Raw genomic sequence first — 22,855 nt, 5'->3', positions numbered from 1 at the left:
AACGTTTTATTTGAATACCGTCAGCTACCTTCTCCAGCTTGCTCCTGTTTGTGTAAAGGGTCTTTTCATATGCAAAAGAAGGGGGAGGGGGGGAGTGTCTTATTTCCCACTTGCAGTGGGCTTTCCAACTACCTCTTCAACAGAGCTAAACTGAAAGCTTCTAATGTTTTTAAACCATTTTATACTGGATTTTTATATCCGTATCTGTGCATCTTATGCTTTATAGTAGTATCTATTATATGCAGTTATATGAAAATGAGTGTATACTGTCCCTTTAAGACTGTAAAGAAGAAGGTTTACAATATACTGTCATTAAGACCCTGTAAAAAAAAGGTTTACAATAAACTGTCATTAAGGTTCTGTAAAAAAGAAGGTTTGCAATATACTGTCATTAAGAGTGTAAAAAAGAAGGTTTACAATATACTGTCATTAAGACTCTGTAAAAAAGAAGGTTTACAATATACTGTCATTAAGAGTGTAAAAAAGAAGGTTTACAATATACTGTCATTAAGACTCTGTAAAAAAGAAGGTTTGCAATATACTGTCATTAAGAGTGTAAAAAAAAAGGTTTAAAATATACTGTCATTAAGACTCTTTAAAAAAGAAGGTTTACAATATACTGTCATGAAGACTCTGTAAAAAAGAAGGTTTACAATATACTGTCATTAAAGGGCCATTATACACTCATTTTTTCTTTGCATAAATGTTTTGTAGATGATCTATTTATAAAGCCCATAAAGTTTTTTTTTTGTTTTTTTAAATGTATAATTTTGCTTATTTTTAAAGAACATTGCTCTGATTTTCAGACTCCTATCCAAGCCCCAAAGTTTTATTTGAATACCGTCAGCTACCTTCTCCAGCTTGCTCCTGTTTGTGTAAAGGGTCTTTTCATATGCAAAAGAAGGGGGAGGGGGGGGGAGTGTCTTATTTCCCACTTGCAGTGGGCTTTCCAACTACCCCTTCAACAGAGCTAAACTGAAAGCTTCTAATGTTTTTAAACCATTTTATACTGGATTTTTATATCCGTATCTGTGCATCTTATGCTTTATAGTAGTATCTATTATATGCAGTTATATGAAAATGAGTGTATACTGTTCCTTTAAGACTGTAAAGAAGAAGGTTTACAATATACTGTCATTAAGACCCTGTAAAAAAAAGGTTTACAATAAACTGTCATTAAGGTTCTGTAAAAAAGAAGGTTTTCAATATACTGTCATTAAGAGTATAAAAAAGAAGGCTTACAATATACTGTCATTAAGACTCTGTAAAAAAGAAGGTTTGCAATATACTGTCATTAAGAGTGTAAAAAAGAAGGTTTACAATAAACTGTCATTAAGACTCTGTAAAAAAAGGTTTACAATATACTGTCATTAAGACTCTGTAAAAAAGAAGGTTTGCAATATACTGTCATTAAGACTCTGTAAAAAAAGAAGGTTTACAATATACTGCCATTAAGAGTGTAAAAAAGAAGGTTTACAATATACTGTCATTAAGAGTGTAAAAAAGAAGGCTTACAATATACTGCCATTAAGAGTGTAAAAAAGAAAGTTTACAATATACTGTCATTAAGACTGTAAAAAAGAAGGTTTACAATATACTGTCATTAAGACTCTGTAAAAAAGAAGGTTTACAATATACTGTCATTAAGACTGTAAAAAAGAAGGTTTACAATATACTGTCATTAAGAGTGTAAAAAAGAAGGTTTGCAATATACTGTCATTAAGGCTCTGTAAAAAAGAAGGATTACAATATACTGTCATTAAGACTCTGTAAAAAAGAAGGTTTACAATATACTGTCATTAAGACTGTAAAAAAGAAGGTTTGCAATATACTGTCATTAAGACCCTGTAAAAAAGAAGGATTACAATATACTGTCATTAAGACCCTGTAAAAAAGAAGGTTTACAATATACTGTCATTAAGACTCTGTAAAAAAGAAGGTTTACAATATACTGTTATTAAGACCCTGTAAAAAAGAAGGTTTGCAATATACTGTCATTAAGACCCTGTAAAAAAGAAGGTTTGCAATATACTGTCATTAAGACCCTGTAAAAAAGAAGGATTGCAATATACTGTCATTAAGAGTGTAAAAAAGAAGGTTTACAATATACTGTCATTAAGAGTGTAAAAAAGAAGGTTTGCAATATACTGTCATTAAGACTCTGTAAAAAAGAAGGTTTGCAATATACTGTCATTAAGAGTGTAAAAAAGAAGGTTTGCAATATACTGTCATTAAGGCTCTGTAAAAAGAAGGATTACAATATACTGTCATTAAGACTCTGTAAAAAAGAAGGTTTACAATATACTGTCATTAAGACTCTGTAAAAAAGAAGGTTTGCAATATACTGTCATTAAGACCCTGTAAAAAAGAAGGATTACAATATACTGTCATTAAGACCCTGTAAAAAAGAAGGTTTACAATATACTGTCATTAAGACTCCGTAAAAAAGAAGGTTTACAATATACTGTCATTAAGACTCTGTAAAAAAGAAGGTTTGCAATATACTGTCATTAAGAGTGTAAAAAAAAAGGTTTAAAATATACTGTCATTAAGACTCTTTAAAAAAGAAGGTTTACAATATACTGTCATGAAGACTCTGTAAAAAAGAAGGTTTACAATATACTGTCATTAAAGGGCCATTATACACTCATTTTTTCTTTGCATAAATGTTTTGTAGATGATCTATTTATAAAGCCCATAAAGTTTTTTTTTTGTTTTTTTAAATGTATAATTTTGCTTATTTTTAAAGAACATTGCTCTGATTTTCAGACTCCTATCCAAGCCCCAAAGTTTTATTTGAATACCGTCAGCTACCTTCTCCAGCTTGCTCCTGTTTGTGTAAAGGGTCTTTTCATATGCAAAAGAAGGGGGAGGGGGGGGGAGTGTCTTATTTCCCACTTGCAGTGGGCTTTCCAACTACCCCTTCAACAGAGCTAAACTGAAAGCTTCTAATGTTTTTAAACCATTTTATACTGGATTTTTATATCCGTATCTGTGCATCTTATGCTTTATAGTAGTATCTATTATATGCAGTTATATGAAAATGAGTGTATACTGTTCCTTTAAGACTGTAAAGAAGAAGGTTTACAATATACTGTCATTAAGACCCTGTAAAAAAAAGGTTTACAATAAACTGTCATTAAGGTTCTGTAAAAAAGAAGGTTTTCAATATACTGTCATTAAGAGTATAAAAAAGAAGGCTTACAATATACTGTCATTAAGACTCTGTAAAAAAGAAGGTTTGCAATATACTGTCATTAAGAGTGTAAAAAAGAAGGTTTACAATAAACTGTCATTAAGACTCTGTAAAAAAAGGTTTACAATATACTGTCATTAAGACTCTGTAAAAAAGAAGGTTTGCAATATACTGTCATTAAGACTCTGTAAAAAAAGAAGGTTTACAATATACTGCCATTAAGAGTGTAAAAAAGAAGGTTTACAATATACTGTCATTAAGAGTGTAAAAAAGAAGGCTTACAATATACTGCCATTAAGAGTGTAAAAAAGAAAGTTTACAATATACTGTCATTAAGACTGTAAAAAAGAAGGTTTACAATATACTGTCATTAAGACTGTAAAAAAGAAGGTTTACAATATACTGTCATTAAGAGTGTAAAAAAGAAGGTTTGCAATATACTGTCATTAAGGCTCTGTAAAAAAGAAGGATTACAATATACTGTCATTAAGACTCTGTAAAAAAGAAGGTTTACAATATACTGTCATTAAGACTGTAAAAAAGAAGGTTTGCAATATACTGTCATTAAGACCCTGTAAAAAAGAAGGATTACAATATACTGTCATTAAGACCCTGTAAAAAAAGAAGGTTTACAATATACTGTCATTAAGACTCTGTAAAAAAGAAGGTTTACAATATACTGTTATTAAGACCCTGTAAAAAAGAAGGTTTGCAATATACTGTCATTAAGACCCTGTAAAAAAGAAGGTTTGCAATATACTGTCATTAAGACCCTGTAAAAAAGAAGGATTGCAATATACTGTCATTAAGACTCTGTAAAAAAGAAGGTTTGCAATATACTGTCATTAAGACTCTGTAAAAAAAGAAGGTTTACAATATACTGTCATTAAGACTCTGTAAAAAAGAAGGTTTACAATATACTGTCATTAAGACTGTAAAAAAGAAGGTTTACAATATACTGTCATTAAGACTCTGTAAAAAAGAAGGATTACAATATACTGTCATTAAGACTGTAAAAAAGAAGGATTACAATATACTGTCATTAAGACTGTAAAAAGAAGGTTTGCAATATACTGTCATTAAGACTGTAAAAAAGAAGGTTTACAATATATTGTCATTAAGACTCTGTAAAAAAGAAGGATTACAATATACTGTCATTAAGGCTCTGTAAAAAAGAAGGTTTGCAATATATTGTCATTAAGACTCTGTAAAAAAGAAGGTTTACAATATATTGTCATTAAGGCTCTGTAAAAAAAAATGTTTACAATATACTGTCATTAAGGCTCTGTAAAAAAAGAAGGTTTACAATATACCGTCATTAAGACTCTGTAAAAAAGAAGGTTTGGAATATACTGTCATTAAGACTCTGTAAAAAAGAAGGTTTGCAATATACTGTCATTAAGGCTCTGTAAAAAAAAATGTTTACAATATACCGTCATTAAGGCTCTGTAAAAAAGAAGGGTTACAATATACTGTCATTAAGACTCTGTAAAAAAGAAGGTTTACAATATACTGTCACTAAGAGTGTAAAAAAGAAGGTTTACAAATTAAATATACTGTCATTAAGAGTGTAAAAAAGAAGGTTTGCAATATACTGTCATTAAGACTGTAAAAAAGAAGGTTTACAATATATTGTCATTAAGACTGTAAAAAAGAAGGATTACAATATACTGTCATTAAGGCTCTGTAAAAAAGAAGGTTTACAATATACTGTCATTAAGACTCTGTAAAAAAGAAAAGAAGGTTTGCAATATACTGTCATTAAGACTGTAAAAAAGAAGGTTTGCAATATATCGTCATTAAGACTCTGTAAAAAAGAAGGTTTACAATATATTGTCATTAAGGCTCTGTAAAAAAGAAGGATTACAATATATTGTCATTAAGACTCTGTAAAAAAAAGGTTTACAATATATTGTCATTAAGACTCTTTAAAAAAGAAGGTTTACAATATATTGTCATTAAGACTCTTTAAAAAAGAAGGTTTACAATATACTGTCATGAAGACTCTGTAAAAAAGAAGGTTTACAATATACTGTCATTAAAGGGCCATTATACACTCATTTTTTCTTTGCATAAATGTTTTGTAGATGATCTATTTATAAAGCCCATAAAGTTTTTTTTTTGTTTTTTTAAATGTATAATTTTGCTTATTTTTAAAGAACATTGCTCTGATTTTCAGACTCCTATCCAAGCCCCAACGTTTTATTTGAATACCGTCAGCTACCTTCTCCAGCTTGCTCCTGTTTGTGTAAAGGGTCTTTTCATATGCAAAAGAAGGGGGAGGGGGGGGAGTGTCTTATTTCCCACTTGCAGTGGGCTTTCCAACTACCTCTTCAACAGAGCTAAACTGAAAGCTTCTAATGTTTTTAAACCATTTTATACTGGATTTTTATATCCGTATCTGTGCATCTTATGCTTTATAGTAGTATCTATTATATGCAGTTATATGAAAATGAGTGTATACTGTCCCTTTAAGACTGTAAAGAAGAAGGTTTACAATATACTGTCATTAAGACCCTGTAAAAAAAAGGTTTACAATAAACTGTCATTAAGGTTCTGTAAAAAAGAAGGTTTGCAATATACTGTCATTAAGAGTGTAAAAAAGAAGGTTTACAATATACTGTCATTAAGACTCTGTAAAAAAGAAGGTTTACAATATACTGTCATTAAGAGTGTAAAAAAGAAGGTTTACAATATACTGTCATTAAGACTCTGTAAAAAAGAAGGTTTGCAATATACTGTCATTAAGAGTGTAAAAAAGAAGGTTTACAATAAACTGTCATTAAGACTCTGTAAAAAAAAAGGTTTAAAATATACTGTCATTAAGACTCTTTAAAAAAGAAGGTTTACAATATACTGTCATGAAGACTCTGTAAAAAAGAAGGTTTACAATATACTGTCATTAAAGGGCCATTATACACTCATTTTTTCTTTGCATAAATGTTTTGTAGATGATCTATTTATAAAGCCCATAAAGTTTTTTTTTTGTTTTTTTAAATGTATAATTTTGCTTATTTTTAAAGAACATTGCTCTGATTTTCAGACTCCTATCCAAGCCCCAAAGTTTTATTTGAATACCGTCAGCTACCTTCTCCAGCTTGCTCCTGTTTGTGTAAAGGGTCTTTTCATATGCAAAAGAAGGGGGAGGGGGGGGGGAGTGTCTTATTTCCCACTTGCAGTGGGCTTTCCAACTACCCCTTCAACAGAGCTAAACTGAAAGCTTCTAATGTTTTTAAACCATTTTATACTGGATTTTTATATCCGTATCTGTGCATCTTATGCTTTATAGTAGTATCTATTATATGCAGTTATATGAAAATGAGTGTATACTGTCCCTTTAAGACTGTAAAGAAGAAGGTTTACAATATACTGTCATTAAGACCCTGTAAAAAAAAGGTTTACAATAAACTGTCATTAAGGTTCTGTAAAAAAGAAGGTTTTCAATATACTGTCATTAAGAGTGTAAAAAAGAAGGCTTACAATATACTGTCATTAAGACTCTGTAAAAAAGAAGGTTTGCAATATACTGTCATTAAGAGTGTAAAAAAGAAGGTTTACAATAAACTGTCATTAAGACTCTGTAAAAAAAGGTTTACAATATACTGTCATTAAGACTCTGTAAAAAAGAAGGTTTGCAATATACTGTCATTAAGACTCTGTAAAAAAAGAAGGTTTACAATATACTGCCATTAAGAGTGTAAAAAAGAAGGTTTACAATATACTGTCATTAAGAGTGTAAAAAAGAAGGCTTACAATATACTGCCATTAAGAGTGTAAAAAAGAAAGTTTACAATATACTGTCATTAAGACTCTGTAAAAAAGAAGGTTTACAATATACTGTCATTAAGACTCTGTAAAAAAGAAGGTTTACAATATACTGTCATTAAGACTGTAAAAAAGAAGGTTTACAATATACTGTCATTAAGAGTGTAAAAAAGAAGGTTTGCAATATACTGTCATTAAGGCTCTGTAAAAAAGAAGGATTACAATATACTGTCATTAAGACTCTGTAAAAAAGAAGGTTTACAATATACTGTCATTAAGACTGTAAAAAAGAAGGTTTGCAATATACTGTCATTAAGACCCTGTAAAAAAGAAGGATTACAATATACTGTCATTAAGACCCTGTAAAAAAGAAGGTTTACAATATACTGTCATTAAGACTCTGTAAAAAAGAAGGTTTACAATATACTGTTATTAAGACCCTGTAAAAAAGAAGGTTTGCAATATACTGTCATTAAGACCCTGTAAAAAAGAAGGTTGGCAATATACTGTCATTAATACCCTGTAAAAAAGAAGGATTGCAATATACTGTCATTAAGACTCTGTAAAAAAGAAGGTTTGCAATATACTGTCATTAAGACTTTGTAAAAAAGAAGGTTTACAATATACTGTCATTAAGACTGTAAAAAAGAAGGTTTACAATATACTGTCATTAAGACTCTGTAAAAAAGAAGGATTACAATATACTGTCATTAAGACTGTAAAAAAGAAGGATTACAATATACTGTCATTAAGACTGTAAAAAGAAGGTTTGCAATATACTGTCATTAAGACTGTAAAAAAGAAGGTTTACAATATATTGTCATTAAGACTCTGTAAAAAAGAAGGATTACAATATACTGTCATTAAGGCTCTGTAAAAAAGAAGGTTTGCAATATATTGTCATTAAGACTCGGTAAAAAAGAAGGTTTACAATATATTGTCATTAAGGCTCTGTAAAAAAAAATGTTTACAATATACTGTCATTAAGGCTCTGTAAAAAAAGAAGGTTTACAATATACCGTCATTAAGACTCTGTAAAAAAGAAGATTTGCAATATACTGTCATTAAGACTCTGTAAAAAAGAAGGATTACAATATACTGTCATTAAGACTCTGTAAAAAAGAAGGTTTGCAATATACTGTCATTAAGGCTCTGTAAAAAAAAATGTTTACAATATACCGTCATTAAGGCTCTGTAAAAAAGAAGGGTTACAATATACTGTCATTAAGACTCTGTAAAAAAGAAGGTTTACAATATACTGTCACTAAGAGTGTAAAAAAAGAAGGTTTACAAATTAAATATACTGTCATTAAGAGTGTAAAAAAGAAGGTTTGCAATATACTGTCATTAAGACTGTAAAAAAGAAGGTTTACAATATATTGTCATTAAGACTGTAAAAAAGAAGGATTACAATATACTGTCATTAAGGCTCTGTAAAAAAGAAGGTTTACAATATACTGTCATTAAGACTCTGTAAAAAAGAAAAGAAGGTTTGCAATATACTGTCATTAAGACTGTAAAAAAGAAGGTTTGCAATATATCGTCATTAAGACTCTGTAAAAAAGAAGGTTTACAATATATTGTCATTAAGGCTCTGTAAAAAAAATGTTTACAATATACTGTCATTAAGACTGTAAAAAAGAAGGTTTGCAATATACTGTCATTAATACTCTGTAAAAAAGAAGGATTACAATATACTATAATTAAGACTGTAAAAAAGAAGGTTTACAATATACTGTCATTAAGACTATAAAAAAGAAGGATTACAATATACTGTCATTAAGACTCTGTAAAAAAGAAGGTTTGCAATATACTGTCATTAAGACTCTGTAAAAAGAAGGTTTGCAATATACTGTCATTAAGGCTCTGTAAAAAGGAAGGTTTATAATATACTGTCATTAAGACTCTGTAAAAAAGAAGGTTTACAATATACTGTCATTACGGCTCTGTAAAAAAGAAGGTTTACAATATACTGTCATTAAGACTCTGTAAAAAAGAAGGTTTACAATATACTGTCATTAAGACTCTGTAAAAAAGAAGGTTTGCAATATACTGTCATTAAGGCTCTGTAAAAAAAAATGTTTACAATATACCGTCATTAAGGCTCTGTAAAAAAGAAGGGTTACAATATACTGTCATTAAGACTCTGTAAAAAAGAAGGTTTACAATATACTGTCACTAAGAGTGTAAAAAAGAAGGTTTACAAATTAAATATACTGTCATTAAGAGTGTAAAAAAGAAGGTTTGCAATATACTGTCATTAAGACTGTAAAAAAGAAGGTTTACAATATATTGTCATTAAGACTGTAAAAAAGAAGGATTACAATATACTGTCATTAAGGCTCTGTAAAAAAGAAGGTTTACAATATACTGTCATTAAGACTCTGTAAAAAAGAAAAGAAGGTTTGCAATATACTGTCATTAAGACTGTAAAAAAGAAGGTTTGCAATATATCGTCATTAAGACTCTGTAAAAAAGAAGGTTTACAATATATTGTCATTAAGGCTCTGTAAAAAAGAAGGATTACAATATATTGTCATTAAGACTCTGTAAAAAAAAGGTTTACAATATATTGTCATTAAGACTCTTTAAAAAAGAAGGTTTACAATATATTGTCATTAAGACTCTTTAAAAAAGAAGGTTTACAATATACTGTCATGAAGACTCTGTAAAAAAGAAGGTTTACAATATACTGTCATTAAAGGGCCATTATACACTCATTTTTTCTTTGCATAAATGTTTTGTAGATGATCTATTTATAAAGCCCATAAAGTTTTTTTTTTGTTTTTTTAAATGTATAATTTTGCTTATTTTTAAAGAACATTGCTCTGATTTTCAGACTCCTATCCAAGCCCCAACGTTTTATTTGAATACCGTCAGCTACCTTCTCCAGCTTGCTCCTGTTTGTGTAAAGGGTCTTTTCATATGCAAAAGAAGGGGGAGGGGGGGAGTGTCTTATTTCCCACTTGCAGTGGGCTTTCCAACTACCTCTTCAACAGAGCTAAACTGAAAGCTTCTAATGTTTTTAAACCATTTTATACTGGATTTTTATATCCGTATCTGTGCATCTTATGCTTTATAGTAGTATCTATTATATGCAGTTATATGAAAATGAGTGTATACTGTCCCTTTAAGACTGTAAAGAAGAAGGTTTACAATATACTGTCATTAAGACCCTGTAAAAAAAAGGTTTACAATAAACTGTCATTAAGGTTCTGTAAAAAAGAAGGTTTGCAATATACTGTCATTAAGAGTGTAAAAAAGAAGGTTTACAATATACTGTCATTAAGACTCTGTAAAAAAGAAGGTTTACAATATACTGTCATTAAGAGTGTAAAAAAGAAGGTTTACAATATACTGTCATTAAGACTCTGTAAAAAAGAAGGTTTGCAATATACTGTCATTAAGAGTGTAAAAAAGAAGGTTTACAATAAACTGTCATTAAGACTCTGTAAAAAAAAGGTTTAAAATATACTGTCATTAAGACTCTTTAAAAAAGAAGGTTTACAATATACTGTCATGAAGACTCTGTAAAAAAGAAGGTTTACAATATACTGTCATTAAAGGGCCATTATACACTCATTTTTTCTTTGCATAAATGTTTTGTAGATGATCTATTTATAAAGCCCATAAAGTTTTTTTTTTGTTTTTTTAAATGTATAATTTTGCTTATTTTTAAAGAACATTGCTCTGATTTTCAGACTCCTATCCAAGCCCCAAAGTTTTATTTGAATACCGTCAGCTACCTTCTCCAGCTTGCTCCTGTTTGTGTAAAGGGTCTTTTCATATGCAAAAGAAGGGGGAGGGGGGGGGGGAGTGTCTTATTTCCCACTTGCAGTGGGCTTTCCAACTACCCCTTCAACAGAGCTAAACTGAAAGCTTCTAATGTTTTTAAACCATTTTATACTGGATTTTTATATCCGTATCTGTGCATCTTATGCTTTATAGTAGTATCTATTATATGCAGTTATATGAAAATGAGTGTATACTGTCCCTTTAAGACTGTAAAGAAGAAGGTTTACAATATACTGTCATTAAGACCCTGTAAAAAAAAGGTTTACAATAAACTGTCATTAAGGTTCTGTAAAAAAGAAGGTTTTCAATATACTGTCATTAAGAGTGTAAAAAAGAAGGCTTACAATATACTGTCATTAAGACTCTGTAAAAAAGAAGGTTTGCAATATACTGTCATTAAGAGTGTAAAAAAGAAGGTTTACAATAAACTGTCATTAAGACTCTGTAAAAAAAAGGTTTACAATATACTGTCATTAAGACTCTGTAAAAAAGAAGGTTTGCAATATACTGTCATTAAGACTCTGTAAAAAAAGAAGGTTTACAATATACTGTCATTAAGAGTGTAAAAAAGAAGGTTTACAATATACTGTCATTAAGAGTGTAAAAAAGAAGGCTTACAATATACTGCCATTAAGAGTGTAAAAAAAGAAAGTTTACAATATACTGTCATTAAGACTCTGTAAAAAAGAAGGTTTACAATATACTGTCATTAAGACTCTGTAAAAAAGAAGGTTTACAATATACTGTCATTAAGACTGTAAAAAAGAAGGTTTACAATATACTGTCATTAAGAGTGTAAAAAAGAAGGTTTGCAATATACTGTCATTAAGGCTCTGTAAAAAAGAAGGATTACAATATACTGTCATTAAGACTCTGTAAAAAAGAAGGTTTACAATATACTGTCATTAAGACTGTAAAAAAGAAGGTTTGCAATATACTGTCATTAAGACCCTGTAAAAAAGAAGGATTACAATATACTGTCATTAAGACCCTGTAAAAAAGAAGGTTTACAATATACTGTCATTAAGACTCTGTAAAAAAGAAGGTTTACAATATACTGTTATTAAGACCCTGTAAAAAAGAAGGTTTGCAATATACTGTCATTAAGACCCTGTAAAAAAGAAGGTTTGCAATATACTGTCATTAAGACCCTGTAAAAAAGAAGGATTGCAATATACTGTCATTAAGACTCTGTAAAAAAGAAGGTTTGCAATATACTGTCATTAAGACTTTGTAAAAAAGAAGGTTTACAATATACTGTCATTAAGACTGTAAAAAAGAAGGTTTACAATATACTGTCATTAAGACTCTGTAAAAAAGAAGGATTACAATATACTGTCATTAAGACTGTAAAAAAGAAGGATTACAATATACTGTCATTAAGACTGTAAAAAGAAGGTTTGCAATATACTGTCATTAAGACTGTAAAAAAGAAGGTTTACAATATATTGTCATTAAGACTCTGTAAAAAAGAAGGATTACAATATACTGTCATTAAGGCTCTGTAAAAAAGAAGGTTTGCAATATATTGTCATTAAGACTCGGTAAAAAAGAAGGTTTACAATATATTGTCATTAAGGCTCTGTAAAAAAAAATGTTTACAATATACTGTCATTAAGGCTCTGTAAAAAAAGAAGGTTTACAATATACCGTCATTAAGACTCTGTAAAAAAGAAGATTTGCAATATACTGTCATTAAGACTCTGTAAAAAAGAAGGATTACAATATACTGTCATTAAGACTTTGTAAAAAAGAAGGTTTGCAATATACTGTCATTAAGGCTCTGTAAAAAAAAATGTTTACAATATACCGTCATTAAGGCTCTGTAAAAAAGAAGGGTTACAATATACTGTCATTAAGACTCTGTAAAAAAGAAGGTTTACAATATACTGTCACTAAGAGTGTAAAAAAGAAGGTTTACAAATTAAATATACTGTCATTAAGAGTGTAAAAAAGAAGGTTTGCAATATACTGTCATTAAGACTGTAAAAAAGAAGGTTTACAATATATTGTCATTAAGACTGTAAAAAAGAAGGATTACAATATACTGTCATTAAGGCTCTGTAAAAAAGAAGGTTTACAATATACTGTCATTAAGACTCTGTAAAAAAGAAAAGAAGGTTTGCAATATACTGTCATTAAGACTGTAAAAAAGAAGGTTTGCAATATATCGTCATTAAGACTCTGTAAAAAAGAAGGTTTACAATATATTGTCATTAAGGCTCTGTAAAAAAAATGTTTACAATATACTGTCATTAAGACTGTAAAAAAGAAGGTTTGCAATATACTGTCATTAATACTCTGTAAAAAAGAAGGATTACAATATACTATAATTAAGACTGTAAAAAAGAAGGTTTACAATATACTGTCATTAAGACTATAAAAAAGAAGGATTACAATATACTGTCATTAAGACTCTGTAAAAAAGAAGGTTTGCAATATACTGTCATTAAGACTCTGTAAAAAGAAGGTTTGCAATATACTGTCATTAAGTCTCTGTAAAAAGGAATGTTTATAATATACTGTCATTAAGACTCTGTAAAAAAGAAGGTTTACAATATACTGTCATTAAGACTCTGTAAAAAAGAAGGTTTGCAATATACTGTCATTAAGACTGTAAAAAAGAAGGTTTACAATATAATGTCATTAAGACTCTGTAAAAAAGAAGGTTTACAATATACTGTCATTACGGCTCTGTAAAAAAGAAGGTTTACAATATACTGTCATTAAGACTCTGTAAAAAAGAAGGTTTACAATATACTGTCATTAAGAGTGTAAAAAATAAGGTTTGCAATATACTGTCATTAAGACTGTAAAAAAGAAGGTTTACAATATATTGTCATTAAGACTGTAAAAAAGAAGGATTACAATATACTGTCATTAAGGCTCTGTAAAAAAGAAGGTTTACAATATACTGTCATTAAGACTCTGTAAAAAAGAAAAGAAGGTTTGCAATATACTGTCATTAAGACTGTAAAAAAGAAGGTTTGCAATATATCGTCATTAAGACTCTGTAAAAAAGAAGGTTTACAATATATTGTCATTAAGGCTCTGTAAAAAAAATGTTTACAATATACTGTCATTAAGGCTCTGTAAAAAAGAAGGTTTACAATATACTGTCATTAAGACTGTAAAAAAGAAGGTTTGCAATATACTGTCATTAATACTCTGTAAAAAAGAAGGATTACAATATACTATAATTAAGACTGTAAAAAAGAAGGTTTACAATATACTGTCATTAAGACTATAAAAAAGAAGGATTACAATATACTGTCATTAAGACTGTAAAAAAGAAGGTTTACAATATATTGTCATTAAGACTGTAAAAAAGAAGGATTACAATATACTGTCATTAAGGCTCTGTAAAAAAGAAGGTTTACAATATACTGTCATTAAGACTCTGTAAAAAAGAAAAGAAGGTTTGCAATATACTGTCATTAAGACTGTAAAAAAGAAGGTTTGCAATATATCGTCATTAAGACTCTGTAAAAAAGAAGGTTTACAATATATTGTCATTAAGGCTCTGTAAAAAAAAATGTTTACAATATACTGTCATTAAGGCTCTGTAAAAAAGAAGGTTTACAATATACTGTCATTAAGACTGTAAAAAAGAAGGTTTGCAATATACTGTCATTAATACTCTGTAAAAAAGAAGGATTACAATATACTATAATTAAGACTGTAAAAAAGAAGGTTTACAATATACTGTCATTAAGACTATAAAAAAGAAGGATTACAATATACTGTCATTAAGACTCTGTAAAAAAGAAGGTTTGCAATATACTGTCATTAAGACTCTGTAAAAAGAAGGTTTGCAATATACTGTCATTAAGGCTCTGTAAAAAGGAAGGTTTATAATATACTGTCATTAAGACTCTGTAAAAAAGAAGGTTTACAATATACTGTCATTAAGACTCTGTAAAAAAGAAGGTTTGCAATATACTGTCATTAAGACTGTAAAAAAGAAGGTTTACAATATAATGTCATTAAGACTCTGTAAAAAAGAAGGTTTACAATATACTGTCATTAAGGCTCTGTAAAAAAGAAGGTTTACAATATACTGTCATTAAGACTCTGTAAAAAAGAAGGTTTGCAATATACTGTCATTAAGACTGTAAAAAAGAAGGTTTGCAATATACTGTCATTAAGACTCTGTAAAAAAGAAGGTTTACAATATATTGTCATTAAGGCTCTGTAAAAAAAATGTTTACAATATACTGTCATTAAGGCTCTGTAAAAAAGAAGGTTTACAATATACTGTCATTAAGACTGTAAAAAAGAAGGTTTGCAATATACTGTCATTAATACTCTGTAAAAAAGAAGGATTACAATATACTATCATTAAGACTGTAAAAAAGAAGGTTTACAATATACTGTCATTAAGACTATAAAAAAGAAGGTTTACAATATACTGTCATTAAGACTATAAAAAAGAAGGATTACAATATACTGTCATTAAGACTCTGTAAAAAAGAAGGTTTGCAATATACTGTCAATAAGACTCTGTAAAAAGAAGGTTTGCAATATACTGTCATTAAGGCTCTGTAAAAAGGAAGGTTTATAATATACTGTCATTAAGACTCTGTAAAAAAGAAGGTTTACAATATACTGTCATTAAGACTCTGTAAAAAAGAAGGTTTGCAATATACTGTCATTAAGACTGTAAAAAAGAAGGTTTACAATATAATGTCATTAAGACTCTGTAAAAAAGAAGGTTTACAATATACTGTCATTAAGACTCTGTAAAAAAGAAGGTTTACAATATACTGTCATTAAGACTCTGTAAAAAAGAAGGTTTACAATATACTGTCATTAAGAGTGTAAAAAAGAAGGCTTACAATATACTGTCATTAAGACTGTAAAAAGAAGGTTTGCAATATACTGTCATTAAGACTGTAAAAAAGAAGGTTTACAATATATTGTCATTAAGACTCTGTAAAAAAGAAGGTTTGCAATATATTGTCATTAAGACTCTGTAAAAAAGAATGATTACAATATACTGTCATTAAGGCTGTGTAAAAAAGAAGGTTTGCAATATACTGTCATTAAGACTCTGTAAAAAAGGTTTGCAATATATTGTCATTAAGACTCTGTAAAAAAGAAGGTTTACAATATATTGTCATTAAGACTCTGTAAAAAAGAAGGTTTACAATATACTGTCATTAAGACTCTGTAAAAAAGAAGGTTTGCAATATACTGTCATTAAGACCCTGTAAAAAAGAAGGATTACAATATACTGTCATTAAGACCCTGTAAAAAAGAAGGTTTGCAATATACCGTCAGTAAGGCTCTGTAAAAAAGAATGTTTACAATATATTGTCATCAAGACTGTAAAAAAGAAGGTTTACAATATACTGTCATTAAGACTCTAAAAAAGAAGGTTTACAATATACTGTCATTAAGACTCTGTAAAAAAGAAGGTTTGCAATATATTGTCATTAAGACTCTGTAAAAAAGAAGGTTTGCAATATACTGTCATTAAGAGTGTAAAAAAGAAGGTTTACAATATACTGTCATTAAGACTCTGTAAAAAAGGTTTACAATATACTGTCATCAAGACTCTGTAAAAAAGAAGGTTTACAATATACTACTTATCAAGCCGTTTACTTTCCTGCATTCGCCGGCTCCAATACGCTCGCCTAAGATCGCCTAACATCGCTGCCGCGGACCTGAATATGTTCTCCAAAATTATCAAGAAAGCTGTCAAAAAGCCGCGCACCAAGTACGGAGCGATGAGCAGCGGACTGTTGTTAACTAACAGTCATCGATCTCGCTGCTCTTCGGCTTATTCGCAGCTTTCTTGGTACCCTGTCACTAAGCACCCACACTATACTATACTGTTTTACCCCCTATACTGACGCTCCCGGAGCCCACCGCACCTAAATAAAGTTATTAACCCCTAAACCGCCGCTCCTGGAGCCCACCGCAACTCTAATAAAGTGTTTAACCCCTAAACCGCCACTCCCTGAGCCAACTGCCACCTACATTATACATATTAACCCCTAATCTGCCCCCCTACACCTCCTACACCTACATTATACTTATTAACCCCTAAACCGGCGCTCCCGGACCCCGCCGCAACTAAATAAAATGTTTAACCCCTAAACCGCCGCTCACAGACCACGCCGCCACCTACATTAAATTTATTAACCCCTAATCTGACCCCCCTATACCACCGCCACCTATATTAAATTTATTAACCCCTAATCTGCCCCCCCACACCGCTGCCACCTACATTAAATTTATTGACCCCTAATCTGCCCCCCCTACACCACCGACACCTACATTAAATTTATTAACCCCTAATCTCCCGCCCCCCAATGTCGCCGCCACTATATTAAATTTATTAACCCCTAAATCTAAGTCTAACCCTAACCCCCCTAACTTAATTATAATTTAATTTAATCTAAATAAATATTCCTATCATGAAATAAATTATACTTATTTAAAACTAAATACTTACCTATAAAATAAACCCTAAGATAGCTACAATATAATTAATAGTTACATTGTAGCTAGCTTAGGATTTATTTTTATTTTACAGGCAACTTTGTATTTATTTTAACTAGGTACAATAGTTATTAAATAGTTATTAACTATTTAATAACTACCTAGCTAAAATAAATACAAATTTACCTGTAAAATAAAACCTAACCTAAGTTACAATTACACCTAACACTACACTATAATTAAATTAATTCCCTAAATTAAAATAAATTAATTACAATTAAATACAATTAAATAAAATTAACTGAAGTACAAAAAAAATCACGAAATTACAGAAAATAATAAAATAATTACAAGAATTTTAAACTAATTACACCTACTCTAATCCCCCTAATAAAATAAAAAAGCCCCCAAAATAATAAAATTTCCTACCCTATTCTAAATTACAAATAGCCCTTAAAAGGGCTTTTTGCGGGGCATTGCCCCAAAGTAATCAGCTCTTTTACCTGTAAAAAAAAAATACAATAACCCCCCCCAACATTAAAACCCACCACCCACACACCCAACCCTACTCTAAAACCCACCCAATCCCCCCTTAATAAAACCTAACACTAACCCCTTGAAGATCACCCTACCTTGAGACGTCTTCACCCAACCGGGCAGAAGTGGTCCTCCAGACGGCCAGAAGTCTTCATCCGATCCAGGCAGAAGAGGATCTCCAGATGGGCAGAAGTCTTCATCCAGGCGGCATCTTCTATCTTCATCCATCCGGAGCGGAGCGGGTCCATCTTCAAGCCAGCCGACGCGGAGCATCCTTCCAGGCCGACGACTACCCAATGAATAGCTATTTCTTTAAATGACGTCATCCAAGATGGCATCCCTTGAATTCAGTTTGGCTGATTAAATTCTATCAGCCAATCGGAATTAAGGTAGGAAAAATCCTATTGGCTGATGCAAGAGCTTGCATTCTATTGGCTGTTCCAATCAGCCAATAGAATGCAAGCTCAATCCTATTGGCTGATTGGATCAGCCAATAGGATTGAACTTCAATCTATTGGCTGATTGCATCAGCCAATAGGATTTTTCCTACCTTAATTCCGATTGGCTGATAGAATTCTATCAGCCAATCGGAATTCAAGGGACGCCATCTTGGATGACGTTATTTAAAGGAATATTCATTCGTCGGGTAGTCGTTGGCCTGGAAGGGATGCTCCGCATCGGCTGGCTTGAAGATGGGACCCCCTCCGCTCCGGATGGATGAAGATAGAAGATGCCGCCTGGATGAAGACTTCTAGCCGTCTGGAGGACCTCTTCTGCCCGGATAGGATGAAGACTTCGGACCGTCTGGAGGACTACTTCTGTCTGGTTGGGTGAAGACGTCTTAAGGTAGGGTGATCTTCAGGGGGTAGTGTTAGGTTTTATTAAGGGGGGATTGGGTGGGTTTTAGAGTAGGGTTGGGTGTGTGGGTGGTGGGTTTTTACTGTTGGGGGGTATTGTATTTTTTTTTACAGGTAAAAGAGCTGAATACTTTGGGGCAATGCCCTGCAAAAATCCCTTTTTTTTTAATTTAGTATAGAGTAGGGATTTTTTTTTATTTTGGGGGGCTTTTTTATTTTATTAGGGGGATTAGAGTAGGTGTAATTAGTTTAAAATTCTTGTAATTATTTTATTATTTTTTGTAATTTAGTGTTGGTTTTTTTTGTACTTTAGTTAATTTTATTTAATTGTATTTAATTGTAATTAATTTATTTTAATTTAGGGAATTAATTTAATTAAAGTGAAGAGTTAGTTTTTTTGTTTTTTTTTGGGGGGGTTTTCAAAAGCTTTATTAAATAACATATAATCGTTGCATACAATGCAGAATAGAAACAGTTACATATGCAACAGTGTAAAAACAATGATTCCATATATATTAAACATGGTACAATTTTTCAACATAAATGAGTTGTGGGTATATTTACCGTTCAACAAACAAGTTTAGGTTGCATAGGTAGGTTATTTAAACTGCAGATGGAAGCATCTAATAACACCTCAAAGAACGAGTTTATTGTGAAACTCCTTAAATTTATACTGAGCCACAACTTCTTTGTCTTTAACGACAAGTTTTTCCTTCAAACTCACGGAACCGCCATGGGCACTGCATGTGCACCCACGTATGCCAATATATATCTAGGGTGCTGGGAGCGCGAGTTTGTATATGGGGCAAACATGGATAAGTATGCAGAAAATGTGGTACTGTGGCTCAGATATATAGACGATGTGTTTATAATCTGGAAAGGGGAGGTCTCACTTTTCAAGGACTTTATTGCAGAACTAAATAATAACAACCTTAACCTACGTCTGACATATGAAATTGAGTATGGCAGCGTAACATTCCTGTATCTGAGGATATCAAGAGACATGTTTGGAAGAGTACAATCAGATCTATACAGAAAAGAAACCGCCACTAACGCTATCCTGAACTATGAGAGTGCACACCATCCATCGACCAAAATGGCGATCCCGTTTGGAGAATTCCTCAGGCTGAGACGCAATTGCTCGGATTTGGATACTTTCAAAAAACAAGCAAAAGATATGAAGGAAAGATTGAAAGTCAGAGGATACCCAAACAGGGTACTTAAAAAGGCATATCATAGAGCCTTACATATAGATAGACTGGACTTGTTGAAACTGAAGCCAAGGACCAGTTCTGATAATAAAGTACGCTTTATCTGTACCTTTAATGAAGCCCATCAAGAGATAAAAGAAATCCTGAACGGACAATGAACTTTTGAAATATCTGGGAGAGACAATCTCAATAAGTTGGAAAAAAGCACCAACCATAAGAGACAAAATAACAAGAAGCCACTTTGTCAAACACACTCGAAGGAAGGATAAAACCAAAGGAACATATGCCTGCGGCACATGTAAATTTTGCCCATATATGCTCAACATACAACAAATGGACATTTTCCCCAAGGGAATAATATACATATCTGATTTCTTCAATTGCAAGAGCAAAAATATAATTTATTGTATTGAATGCAAATGCAAAAAGAGATACGTAGGGATGTCCACTAGAGTGTTCAGGAGACGCCTAGGAGAGCATATATGCAACATTAAAAATGCTAGGAAAGATCTAGAAAAAGACAAAAAATTAACAACAGTGGCCAGACATTTCTTAGACAAACACGACTGTAAACCTGATCTCAGATGTTGGATATTACAGAAGATATCCCTAGGGATTAGAGGTGGCAATATTGAAGATGCCCTTCTTAAAGCTGAAACAAAGTGGATTTTTAGACTACAATGCATGAGTCCCCAGGGCATAACTGAACAGATCACCTATAGTAACTTCTTAGGATAATAAATATATCATGGGTTATGAACTATTACACCCATGATACAATACTTATGAGGAGTGGGAATAACACAAATAGTATGAATAATACCATACAAACAGTGACAGAAGGACTGTATATCTACAGCAACCGTATATATACGGGTCCCTATAAATGGGATACTTATTAGGATCCTCACCTGAATCAATACTTTAACTCTATAACTAACAACGTATAGAAATACAAATATCCAATAGATCTTTCTAGACATCAACTTTTAAAAACCATGCACCACAAATTTATGGTGTCAGACATGATAGACCATTAACCAAAAATAAACAATAAAAATTATTATGCAAACTCATAGAAATTATGTATAAAACAGATAAATCTATGGAATACAATTCTTGCTAATCCCCCTTTCCATCAAAGGGAAGTTTTTCAGAATAAGAAAGTTTCCCAATACTGAGAAATGACAAACGTAATAACAAACTGGACAAATTATAAAATGGTACTAAAACCATAAATTATATGATTGATGTATTTGTATGTGACCGAAAAGCTAATTTTGCTACCAATGATTGCTCTAATCACTAAAAGCAAACATGCCGAATATGCTCTTTTGAGTTGTAATATAATGAAATATGTTCTTGAGTTCCGTTCCCCTTAACAATACCTTGCACGCAAATAGGCATTTTTTGACTAAATCCTATTTTGCATGTTTTCAGAATAACATCAATAGTATGTAAGTACCTTAACCATATGGTATAAATCACTGCCAATCACAAGTATGATTGGAACATTACATATCTGTTTCATTGTTATGTTTACTTTTTGACAGGGAGGCATGTGCACATACGTAATCAAGCACACACGCCCCTGTAGGCTGCCACACACCCTCTGCTATCAGCCTATCTCGAGAGAGCACATCGCGATTGGCTAAGAGAGAACAAAACGTCAGACTGTTTGAAGAAATCTGATTGGCCGTTAGGCCGTTAAAAGGAAGCCAGCTGGAAGGCGCAAGTTGCCTTTGACAAAGCAGATGCGAAACGCGCGTCAGGCGTTCGCACTGCTTCTCCTCCGGTCTTAATTTAAATTGTATTTTAAAAAATAGAATCAATATAGATTAGTGGTTAAAACGTTGGCCTATTTGCCAATATCTCTAGAAACTTAGCTTTATCCTACTAGTATATAGATAACTAATTATTGTTGGGCTAATTACTTCCCCTACGGGGGGTGCGCTCTAAATTGATTGATAAGTCATTACAGTAGGATAGCTGATTATTGAAGTAACCGCTAAATGTAAAAATCTATATACAGTACTCTAAGTATTATTTTTCTAGTTACTAGATAACTGTAACGTGAGTCACAACAGATAGAATTTGGGGCATTAGATTGTCACTCTTCTCTGTGTATACAGTGTTGTTATGGTTTAACACAGTGTGGAAAAGCCTTAATATCGGCTCTGTTTAAAAGATAACTTACCCCTGTGATCATACAACATATATCTCTATTATATTTTTATTTGTCAACTAATAATTATAACGTTACAGTACCGAATTTTTTACAAACTATATTTGTGCCGGAATCTAACTTTTAGTTAGGGCATTATTATATCCCTCTTAGAGGATAGGTATATAGACAAAAATGTACTGATCAAGTATTGATTTACAGGCAAATATTACGTTGCCCATTTTTAGGAGGATTAACAGTGCTCGTTATTGTTCATGTTTTTTTTCTTTTAATTAACACAATCATACACTTAATATACACTTGTTTTAATGGTGGCATGGTCCCAATTTTTTAATGCAATCCTAATAAAAATTATATTTTTATTAATCAATGGTCTAATTTTGCAAACACCCATATCGCCCTTTCCATTTACATTGACTAGGTAATATAATCATTAAGTGTGCCATTGCTTCTTCTCTTCTCTACAATTAATATAAACTATGTTATATAGGCATTAGGCACTACCTCTGTTGTACTTAGGAATACACCAGAAGGTTTTAGGTTATATTACCATCCTTCCCACCTTCCCTAATAGGATAATAGGGGTTTTTCTAAAAAGTTATTTAAACTAGATGAGAGAGAAATAAAATCAATAAATAAATGAAAAGATACAATAAACAATACAAATGGATGTATAAATATATAGCTCCCGCAGAGGTGTAAACTGTTGTGTCGTTGATTATCCGGCTCTTGAAATGGCCTTCTGTCCCAGTTTAAGGTAGTAAGAGAGAGCGTCAGGTCCGTCAGCTAAGGGCGGTCAGTGATTTTGAGTTTGAGGGGGGGGATATAAGGGTGGTGGTCTTGTGTGTGGGGGATTTCT

This window comes from Bombina bombina, chromosome 9, assembly GCF_027579735.1.
Source record: "Bombina bombina isolate aBomBom1 chromosome 9, aBomBom1.pri, whole genome shotgun sequence".
Taxonomy (NCBI): domain Eukaryota; kingdom Metazoa; phylum Chordata; class Amphibia; order Anura; family Bombinatoridae; genus Bombina; species Bombina bombina.
Note: the sequence above shows the minus strand (reverse complement) of the source record.